We start from the raw sequence: 12,170 nt of genomic DNA, 5'->3' as shown, positions 1-12,170 counted from the left end.
GTGAGTCTGCCTGGCAGGAAACATGGAAAGGTGATTCTGAGTTAGCCCTATACAATGACGCAGCGGGTAGTTTTAGCTATGGGGAATACTGTCAAACGTGTTGGATGGCCCAGTAGTTGGAGGCAGGCCGAATAGTTCCACTGCGATAACTTGTCAGTGGAGCAAGCGATCACTAAACTGTCAGCTAGTCGTCGTCCCGCCCCAGTAGATAGACTACTGCAATCTCTGGTTTTGACTGGTCTTTCTTTGAATGTGAGGTTGTCTGCAATACATGTTCCAGGCTAGCAGAATTTTTGCAGATTCCCTTTTGCAGATACAGCAACAACACCTGAAAAGCTTACATCAAGGTTTGGCAAGAATGGGTGGGTCTTTGCGCTAAGATAGGTTGTGACACACTTTCAGAGCTTGGTTCAAGTTTTTTAGAGTTCGTTGATATTAAAAAACATTTCTAAGTAAGACAGGTATTAAATGGTTACAGTACTTCAGGTGTGGTACCAGATTGTATCAGACCAGTTTCTTTTCCCTTATTGTATATTTTGTTGCTTGCTTTCCTGATGTTTGCACAGATGTTTATGAGTGTTTTTTGTTTCATATTACCTTCAGCCTGGCATTCTTTGGAGGCTTTAAGGTCAGCGAATTGGTAAGTAGAACAGATCTGACCCATGAGGTGTGGATGTGTGAGGGTGCAGTGCCGCGTTCGGCAGTCAAAAACTGTCCAGTCATTTAAAGGGGCTTTGTTTAGAATCCATGGTTGAATAGTGTGTCCTTTTCGTTGCATGAGTGACTAACTTCAAGTCAGTGCACTAGATGGCTTGCATCAGAGACTGATGCCCCAACAGAAAAGCACTTTCTTGTTTGCAGTTTGCATCTGTGTTTAAGTGCTGGAGCGATTGGGGCTACTTGGCCGGAAGTACAATTCACAATCTTACCACATAGAGGCAGCCACAGAAGCGGCTAGATGGGGTTTACCTAAGTTAGTGCTGATGAAATCAGGAGGTGGGAGTCCAAGTGCTATCGCTTGTATGTCCGACCGCAGTTATTATAGTGCTATTATTATTTGGCACCCCCTCTCCCTGCAGCTGTTCTTCATTACTTGTTTTTTCCTTGGATGAGCTGCCTCTTTTATGGATACTGGGACATTCATATGTCTATTGGGGTTCCCCTAAGAGCTGAGATCCAGCCAGGTGGAAGACAGCATGGTTTTCATAAAACCGAAGGGCATATCCACTGGATAAGGGGTATGTTATGGAGCAGGGTTTTTCCAAACTACATTTTTACTCTAAGTGGTGGTTCAGAATGCACTAGACCAATGTAGTTGCACGAATAGAGTCCCAACCCAATCGTATATTAAATAAGTATTCGGCACACAAGATTGAAGTTTTTGAAAGAAATCTTGATTTTTATTACAAGTAGTAGTGGATGCCAGAGGTTTAGTGCGACATTTCGGTCATAACACGACCTTCATCAGGCACTATAGGAGCAAATTGTATTTCAAAGAGAATATATTAGCAAAAAATGCTGTATGGTATATTAAATAAAATAAGAACAGTATCTATAACATGTACGCAGTCATGTGCACATTATAATAATAAATCATATTGAATAGGATAATATACATATCAGTTGGTAAGTAATAAAAAATATTTTTTTTTTATGTACAGAGAGAGAATACATCCTTACGTAGGAAACAATGTCAGGGGGCATAAACAATAGTACAGTTGAGTTGGTGGAAGAATCTGTGAAAAACAACGCTTTGCATACGTTCTAATGAGCAAACTGAGCATTAACAGGAGGCAGATGTAATAGGTCAAGGGTCAAGCTTATTGTGGCCCCTCAGAGAGTTTATCCATATCTGGGCTCGGTTAAGGAGATGAAAGGATTGTATAGATATTATTTGAGTATATTGCATTTACAGTGTAAGTATGCTACTGATCTCAAGGGAAAATATAGGTAGAATGTGTAAAATGTAGGACGGTCTGTGAAGGATATTGCACTCTATGTAAATAGCCTGACAGTATAGCTAATCAGAGGTATACTCTGTGTTCAGCGACGAGCCTTTTAAGGAGTGCAGGTACAGACTGCTAAGAGTAAATGAACATTTACAGAGGCTGCTACGTGTCAACCATAGTTATAAGATAGTCTCCGTAGATTTACAAAAATCATTGATGCAATCTAATTCGCTTACCTGTGCCGTTCTGGTTACTGGTATATCCAGTCATTGGCGCTACATTTGGAATGGCGGCTGACTGCTGCATTTGGCGCGGAAACTCGTAAGTGAGACAGCTGCTTTTAAGGTGTAGAGTGGGTGGAGTGGTAGGCGATGCTTTGGCCGTGATTCCTGCATCATACAATGGGCGGTACGATTAGATTAGTCATGTGGAGTCATAGAGGAGTAAGTATTGTGGGCGTATAGTCATAATAAATGACGTAACGGCGAGGGGCGTGTTCTGTAGTAGACCGACTATAGCATCGTATCTGTATCTGTGACTGTTACTGAATATGTCTGAATGTAATGGGTTTCCTAGAGTCAGGGATGGTATTATCCTAATTGGCGGGTGTTTGTGTTTGGTTAAATGTAGTAACATGCTTGACTGTGTGGACAAATAATGCCATTCCGGTATAAAGTAAGCCATGTTGTCATGGAAACAATCACATATGTATTCTCTGGTCAAGTTAGTCCATATGAGTGTTGAGGTATAGAATATTTATAAAATATATATGAGAACTCAAAAGTTTAGATGTCCCTGTTTGAATATGCAGAAATATTGTAGGTAAGATAAAATCTAGAAAAATAAGCAAATTGAAAAATCGAAAAATAGATAAATGAATAAATAAGTAAATAAATAAATGAGCTACACTATGTTTTGAACCCAATTTTACCAAGGATACCGCAGCCTGGGTTTGCCCCAATTGCAGTCGTTAGTAACCACAGAGGAGGTCAGCGTGTCTAGCGGAGGATAATAAGAGAGACGTTAGTATGGAGTATAAAGGAACACATGGTATAATTTCTAGACCTTATTGTATGCAATCAGTGAAGACCCTATCATATCATAAAAAGCTACCAATCTCATATTCTCTGTTCAGGCCTCGAGGTCCCAGTGTCTGTAACCTGTGCATCCAATATGCTTCCCTACGTTTGAGATTTTTGATTCTATCTCCACCTCTTCTGGGGGCTGGTATGTGTTCTATGACTTGAAACTGTAATTGTGAGATGTTGTGTTTTTTTGAGAGGAAATGTGCTGGGATTGGCAGTAGTGTTTTGTTGCAGCGTATGTTACTTTTATGTTGCCCGATCCTATCTCGTACGCGTTGTGTTGTCTCACCAACGTAGGCTAATCCACATGGGCATTTAATCATGTATATAACATAATTGGTATTACAGGTCAAGTACTCGTTCACAGGTATTCGTTGGCCAGTCTGTGGATGTTTTATTCTATCGTCCTTCATCACATGGGAGCTTTGTAAGCATGACTGACAGGGAAAGGTCCCTTTCTTAGGGGTATTAAGAAAGGTTTGTCTGGGGGGTCTCTTGGCTGAGCCCACATCTGCTTTCACCAGTTTGTCCCTTAAGTTCTGTAGTCTTTTAGTGCATGTGAGAAAGGGGTTATGAAACTCGGGGACTTGTGGATAGGCATCTTTAAGGAGGGACCAGTGTTTCCTAATGATGTGATGAATTTTATATAAACAGGGATGGTACGTGTGTATAAATGGTATACGTTTAGGTTTCTCCATGGTCCTATTACTGCCTGTGATTTGTTGCGCTTCCAGTAATGTTTTAATAGGGTAGCCTCTATCCCTGAATTTTTGGGTCATGGTAGCGGTTCTTGTGGTTCTATTGTCAATATCATCTACTATCCTTGTAATACGTTTGTATTGGGATTTAGGCAATGATTTCTTAGTCTTTATTGGGTGGCAGCTGGTGTAATGCAGTAAACCGTTTCTGTCTGTCTCTTTGGAAAATAGATCTGTGCTGAGGTGGCCACTGTCATCCTTGATGACCGTAGTGTCAAGGAAAATGATCCTCGACATGTCATGGTTAAGTGTATGAAAGTGATTAGAATATGTTTAAAAGATAACATTTTGCATGGACTCTATCTTGTATGGTAGACGTCCATTTTGGATTGTTGGAATCTATCTTTTGGCCTGAAGGAGCCATCTTGAGATTAATAAGTAAAAAGTAATATATTAATCTAAGTAAGAAGTTGCCTTGAAACAATTCTATGTTATGTGTTCTTGAATTGAATGTTTTTTGTAAGAAGCAGATCAATCATTCATGGGAGAATGGACAATGAATATGTTTACCATAGGTCTGCCTTGGGGAACGGCTTTTGTTTAAATGATTTAATGTTGGGCCATCTTATCTGCAGTCTCCATTCTCTAGTGAGATAAGAAGGAGAGACACATTAACTTGTAGGGACCTTGAGGGGTGAGGAATCATTATAATGCATTGAAATATTCTCATTGGCTGAATCAGAGTCACTATCATATTGTAGATGATTGGCTGAAATCAAAGCCTACACCTTTCCTGTCATTATTCTTATATACTTGTTTGGATCAATAAAGATCAGAGAAGGATTTTGAGCATACAAGCATGGTCTCTTGTGTCGACTTTTCTCATATATATATATGTGTACATATGTATATATATATATATATATATATATATATATATATATATATATATCGATCACCTATGATTTGGAAACTGGATAAATCACTGAAGGCCGGGTATCGGTTGATATACCCATTACAAATTTCAGTCTAATATATTTTAGCCCATGATTGCGTTAACAAGTGTGAACTGAAGTTCTGGCCAGACACTATTGAGGTATTTCGTGAACTCCAATAATGATTCGATAGAGCCCTGCCACAAGCAAAATATATCATCAATATACCTTTTCCACAGTATCACATGTTCGTTGAAATCAGTAGCTGGATGCACAAAATGTTCCTCGAAGTATGCCATAAAGCAGTTTGCATATAGTGGTGCCCTAATTGATCCCTTTGCTGTGCCCCTCTGTTGGATAAAATATGCATCCTCGAAAAGGAAATAATTCTCAGTTAAGATAATAGTGAGTAGATCAATGCTGAGGTCTATAATGTTATTATCCTTTCCTGCCTGGGTAAGTATTTCTTTAATCGCTAATATACCTTTCTGATGCTCAATTGAAGTATACAGATTACATACATCAAGTGTCACTAACATAGTGTCTGGAGAAAGTTCGTCCAGTGTGTGTATTATCCCTAGGAAGTTGGATATATCTAGCAAGAAAGATCTGATATTTTTCACTAATGGTGTAAGCAATTTTTCCATGAACTTGGAGAGTGGTGTAAAAATAGAATCTGTGGATGCCACGATGGGTCAGCCTGGTGGATTGTCTAGGCCCTTATGTTTCTAATTTTGAATGCAATGCTATTGGTGGGATCTTGGTTAACGGGCAGGTAAATGGAAGTGTTTTGCAATTGCCTGTGTATCTCATTGAAGTAGGTGGATCTATCCATAACTACAATGGCACCCCCTTTATCCGCAGGTTTCATTATCAAGTCCTCGGTAATTATCAATGTCCCCGGTAAGGGAAGACAAGGCTTGTCTGTCCAGATTGCTGAGATTGGCCTGGCATTTAAAATGGCCCAATCCAAAATCATGGTGGAATCTGTCCACATCTCTGTGGACCAGATTGATAAATGTCTCGAGGGCAGGCGAGTTCTTTGGTGGGGTAAATAAACTTTTGTTTCTCAGTCCCAAGTGTCTGGAGGTTATTGTAGGATTTATTGTAGGACTTGTCAGTATGCCCTCGCTTCTTCGGGACTCCTCCATGCTGGAGAAATAAACCCGGAGACGTTGGGATCTGTAGAGATGATTTAGATCCATGTCGAGCTGGAACAAATCGTATCTGTATGATGGGCAGAAAGAAAGGCCTTTCTGGAGGAGGAGTAACTGAGCTGGACCCAGGGTCTTAGATGAGATATATTTACAACTAATGACTGTAATGTAGGAGTCATACCAGGCATCTCATCTCGATTGGTTTCCTCTGAATTGTTTCCTGCCTCGAGACGAGATCCCAGGTATGACTCCTACATTACAGTCATTAGTTGTAAATATCTCATCTAAGACCCTGAGTCCAGTCAGTTACTCCTCCTCCAGAAAGGCCTTTCCTCCAGAAAGTGCCCTGGCAGACATCCCCATCTGGTCAGTGTTATAATGTTGCAAGGTTACAAAAGTTATTGATGTCTAATGTAGCCTAATTGGCAACTAGTGATTCGTGTTGAACAAAAAAAATGGCATCAATGTCAAGTTATTGTTCAATAAGCACTGGTTTTATTATCCAACAATACAGCACATAATCATCCACTTTGCATATTATGAAACAAAAATACTTAAATTAAGTCCCAGGTAGCCAGTTCTGGGCAAAAATAGGGCAACAAGTCAACAACTGCTTCACGTAACACCGTGGCAGGACTCCACTGGACTACAGTATGTATGTGGTTTTTATACCCTAAAAAAAAAGCAGACTTCATAGCTAATTTTAACTTAAATCCAACCAATAATATAATATATCACGTATCTAAGTAACTACTACTTTTTCTGCTGCTAGGAAGACTCTTATGTAAAATACCATGGGGAGGCAGGGACTCCTAGCATCATAAGCGTCTATGATGCCAGGAGTCCTGTTCACCTGTACAATGGTCAGGCTGGGAAATCCGTTTTCCACAGCCCTATCTCGGTTGTGTGCAAGAGATGTAACTCTCAAGTGGCAAAGCGCTCAAGGAAGGCTAGACATAGGATGTGTTCTCAGTGTGCACAACAATTATCGGATGATTGAGAAGCCAATATATGCAATTCTTGTTTACAGCAAGAGATTGATGATGATGATGATGATGATGAGGTCGTCTTTCCTGTGCAGCAGCAGGCTAAAACGTTCTTTGACTGGTTTAAAAGTCACCTTGTAGAAGCTTTTAAAGAGGCTAAAGGGGGAATGCAGTATACCAACTAAACGTAGAAAAACAACTGCTGTGGAAGATTTTTTTGGTTTTGGTTTGAAGGCGAGGTAAGGTCTGAATCGGACACTGACATGATTATTATCTGTTCAGGAAGTATAACATTATATATCTTATTAAGTCTGTTAACCCCTTAACGCTCCTTGACGTACTATTAGGTCATGGTAAGTGCATCGTTCGTGCTCAATGACCTAATAGTACGTCACGAGAGGATCGGCCATTTTGGCCGTCCTCCCGGCACATACAGGAGCTGTGACAACTTAATAAAAAGAGATAAAAAAGTCGCATGTACCTAAAATGGTACTGATCGAAACTACAGTTCGTTACGCAAAAAACAAGCCCTCAGACCGCTTTCTTGATGGAAAAATAAAAAAGTTATGGCTCTTAGAATATGGCAACACAAAAAGTAAATGATTTTTTATAAAAATATTTTATTGTGCAAACGCCATAAGACATAAAAAAAACTATAAACATATGGTATCGCCGTAATTGTATCGCCCCGCAGAATGAGGTGAATATGTCATTTATATCGCACAGTGAACGCTGTAAAAAAAATGTAATAAAAAACAATAGTAGAATTGCTGTTTTTTTACTCAACATGCCTCTTAAAAATAGAATAAAAACTGATCGAAAAGTCGCATGCACCCCATGAAAACGGCAATGAATTCCTCAAGGGGTCTAGTTTCCAAAATGAGGTCACTTTTATGGGGTTTCCCCTGCACTGGTACCTCAGAAGCTCTGCAAATGCGACATGTCAACCTGAAACCAATCCAGCAAAATCTACATGCGAAATAGCGCTCCTTCATATCTGAGCTTTGCCGTTTGTCAAACCAGCCATTTATGACCACTTATCGGGTATTGCCGTAACCGGGAGAAATTGCTTTACAAATGTTGGGGTGCTTTTTCTCCTTTATTCCTTGTCAACATTAAAAGTTTGTACCTTTTATCGGAAAAATTCGATTTTCAATTGCACAGCCAAATTCCACAAAATGCAGCAAAAAACCTGTGGGTTCTAAATGCCCACTATACCAAATAGGGTCACTTTTGGGGGGGGGTGCCACAGTTTTGGCACCTCAAGACCTCTTCAAACCGGACATGGTGCCTAATAAAAAGGAGGCCTCAAAATCCTCTTGGTGTTCCTTTGCTTCTGAGGCCGGTGCTTCAGTCCATTACCCCACTAGGGCCACGTGTGGGATATTTCTAAAATGGCAGAATCTGGGTAATAAGTATTGAGTTGCGTTTCTCTGGAAAAAAAAATGGAATAATAAGGATTTTCTGACAAAAAAATAGAAAATTGTAAATTTCACCTCTACATTGCTTTAAATCCCTGCGAAACACCTAAAGCGTTAATAAACTTTCTAAGTGTCGTTTTGAATACTTTGAGGGGTCTAGTTGCTAAAATGAGGTGTTTTATGGGGGTTTCCAATATATAGGCCCCTCAAAGTAACTTCAGAACTGAACTGGTACCTAAAAATAAGGCTTTTGAAATTGTATTCAGAAATTGCTGCTTATGTTCTAAGCCTTGTAACATCCTAGAAAAAAAAAAGAATGTTCAAAAAAAACAACATAAGGGGAGATTCACACGAACGTTGCGTTTTTGCGCGCGCAAACAACGCAGCGTTTTGCGAGCGCAAAAACCATTTGACAGCTGCGTGTGTCATGCGTGTCTGATGCGCGGCTGCGTGATTTTCGCGCAGCCGGCATCATAGAGATGAGGCTTGTCAACGCCCGTCACTGTCCAAGGTGCTGAAAGAGCTAAATCTTTCAGCACCCTCGACAGTGAATGCCGAACACAACAGCGAAAAACCTGTACAAAAAAAAGATAAAGTTCCTACTTACCGAGAACTTCCCGGCCGTTGCCTTGGTGACGCGTCCTTGGTGACGCGTCCTTGGTGACGCGCCTCTCTTGACATCGGGCCCCACCTCCCTGGATGACGCAGCAGTCCAAGTGACCGCTGCAGCCTGTGATTGGCTGCAGCCTGTGCTTGGCCTGTGATTGGCTGGAGCTGTCACTTGAACTGAAGTGTCATCCCGGGAGGTCGGACTGCAGGAAGGAGACAGGAGTAATCGGTAAGTTAGAACTTCGGGTTTTTTTTACAGGTTAATGTATTTTGGGATCGCAAGTCACTGTCCATGGTGCTGAAACAGTTTAACTCTTTCAGCACCATGGACAGTGACTATCTCCTGACGTCGCGTACCGATAATTTTTTTGCCGGGATCGGCCAAAACGAGTTTGGCCGAACCCGGTGAAGTTCGGTACGCAAAGACACTCCGTTTGGATGTTCGGAAACAGAAAAGCACGTGGTGCTTTTCGGTTTTCATTCATCCTTTTCACTGCTGTTGCGCGAATCACGCTCGTCCCACGGAAGTGCTTCCGTGTGGTGCGCGTGATTTTCACGCACCCATTGACTTCAATGGGTGCGTGATGCGCGAAATACGCAGAGTTATTGAACCTGTCGCGCATTTTGCGCAGCAGACAAACGCTGCGCAAAAAGCACGGACTGTCTGTACTGCCCCATAGACTTGTATTGGTCCATGCGTGCCGCGTGAAAACCACGCGGCCCGCACGGACCGAATACACGCTCGTGTGAATCCCCCCTAAAGTAGACATAAGGGATATGTGAACTAGTAACTATTTGGGGTCGTATTACTAACTGGCTTACAAGCAGATACATTTAAATTCTGAAAAATGCTATTATTTCCAAATTCCCTCCAAATCTTAACATTTTTTACAAATAAACACTGAATAGGTATATATATATATATATATACACACTAATGTTCAAAAGTTTGGGGTCACCCAGACAATTTTGTGTTTTCCATGAAAACTCACCCTTATATTTATCCAGTGAGTTGCAAAATGACTAGAAAATATAGTCAAGACATTGACAAGGAAAGAAATAATGATTTTTATTTGAAATAATAATTTTCTCCTTCAAACTTTGCTTTCGTCAAATAATGCTCCATTTGCAGCAATTACAGCATTGCAGACCTTTGGCATTCTAGCTGTTAATTTGCTGAGGTAATCGAGAGAAATTTCACCCCATGCTTCCAGAAGCCCCTCCCACAAGTTGGATTGGCTTGATGGGCATTTCTTGCATACCATACGGTCAAGCTGCTCCCACAACAGCTCTATGAGGTTGAGATCTGGTGACTGCGCTGGCCACTCCATTACAGATAGAATACCAGCTGCCTGCTTCTTCCTAAATAGGTCTTGCATAATTTGGAGGTGTGCTTTGGGTCATTGTCCTGTTGTAGAATGAATTTGGCTCCAATCAAGCGCTGTCCACAGGGTATGGCATGGCGTTGCAAAATGGAGTAATAGTCTTCCTTATTCAAAATCCCTTTTACCTTGTACAAATCTCCCACTTTACCAGCACCAAAGCAACCCCAGACCATCACATTACCTCCACCATGCTTGACAGATGGCGTCAGGCACTCTTCCAGCATCTTTTCAGTTGTTCTGCGTCTCACAAATGTTCTTCTGTGTGATCCAAACACCTCAAACTTCCATTCGTCTGTCCATAACACTTTTTTCCAATCTTCCTCTGTCCAATGTCTTTGTGCTTTTGCCCATATTAATCTTTTCCTTTTATTAGCCAGTCTCAGATATGGCTTTTTCTTTGCCACTCTGCCCTGAAGGCCAGCATCCTGGAGTCGCCTCTTTACTGTAGACGTTGACACTGGCTTTTTGTGGGTACTATTTAAAGAAGCTGCCAGTTGAGGACCTGTGAGGCGTCTATTTCTCAAACTAGAGACTCTAATGTACTTCTCTTGTTGCTCAGTTGTGCAACGGGGCCTCCCACTTCTCTTTCTACTCTGGTTAGAGCCTGTGTGTGCTGTCCTTTGAAGGGAGTAGTACACACTGTTGTAGGAAATCTTCAGTTTCTTGGCAATTTCTCGCATGGAATAGCCTTAATTTCTAAGAACAAGAATAGACTGTCGAGTTTCACATGAAAGCTCTCTTTTTCTAGCCAATTGGAGAGTTTAATCGAACCCATAAATGTAATGCTCCAGATTCTCAACTAGCTCAAAGGAAGGTCAGTTTTATAGCTCCTCTAAACAGCAAAACAGTTTACAGCGGTGCTAACATAATTGCACAAGGGTTTTCAAGTGTTTTCTAATCATCCATTAGCCTTCTAACACAGTTAGCAAACACAATGTACCATTAGAGCACTGGAGTGATGGTTGCTGGAAATGGGCCTCTATACACCTATGTAGATATTGCATTAAAAACCAGACGCTTGCAGCTAGAATAGTCATTTAGCACATTAACAATGTATACAGTGTATTTCTGATTAATTTAATGTTATCTTCATTGAAAAAAAATTTCATAAGGGACACACTAGGCGGATACGCTGAGTAAAACTACACAGCTTATCCGCCCCGGTAGCTGCAGGGAATTCCGCCAGCAAAACCGCACCAAATAGTGGCGCAGGTTTGGTGAGGCATGTCCGCTGCGGGAATCCTGCAGGGAAAAAAAAGTTTCGACTTGCCCCGGCCGTAGTCCTGGTGACGCATCTCTCTCTTCTGAACGTAGCCCCGCCTCCTGGGATGACGCTGTAGACCATGTGACCGCTGCAGCAGTCACATGGGATGAACCGTCATGACAGGAGGCCAGGCTGCGCTAAGAAGAGAAGATCGCGTCACCAGGACTACGGCCGGGGCAAGTCTAAACTTTTTTATAAATTTAAAAAAGTGCCTTTTTTTTTTCTTCTCATTTGTGATTTTTGCGGCAGAACTGCAGCATTTCCGCAACAGAGGAGCAGCGATTCCACAGAATACATTGACATGCTGCGACTTAAAAAGCCACACTGCAGGTCCATTTTTTTTGCAGCGTGTGGATGAGATTTGTTCAAATCTCATCCACTCTGCTGCGACTGTAATACGCTGCTGATTTTCCACAATAAAATGTGTTGCATAAAATCCGCAGTGTTCATGCCTAGTGTGTTCCTACCCTAAGGCCGGATTTACACGAGCGTGTGCTTTTTGCGCGCGCAAAAAATGTGGCGGTTTGCGCATGCAAAAGGTCCATAACAGCTCCGTGTGTCAGCAGCGTATAATGCGTGCTGCGTGATTTTCGCGCAGCCGCCATCATGATGACATTCTGTTTGTATGTTTGTAGCACGTGGTGCTTTTCTGTTTTCATTCATAGTTTATACTGCTGCGGA

Source organism: Rhinoderma darwinii, chromosome 1 (assembly GCF_050947455.1).
Source record: "Rhinoderma darwinii isolate aRhiDar2 chromosome 1, aRhiDar2.hap1, whole genome shotgun sequence".
Lineage (NCBI taxonomy): Eukaryota > Metazoa > Chordata > Amphibia > Anura > Rhinodermatidae > Rhinoderma > Rhinoderma darwinii.
The sequence above is the reverse complement of the archived record's forward strand: the minus strand, read 5'-3'. Positions refer to the sequence as shown.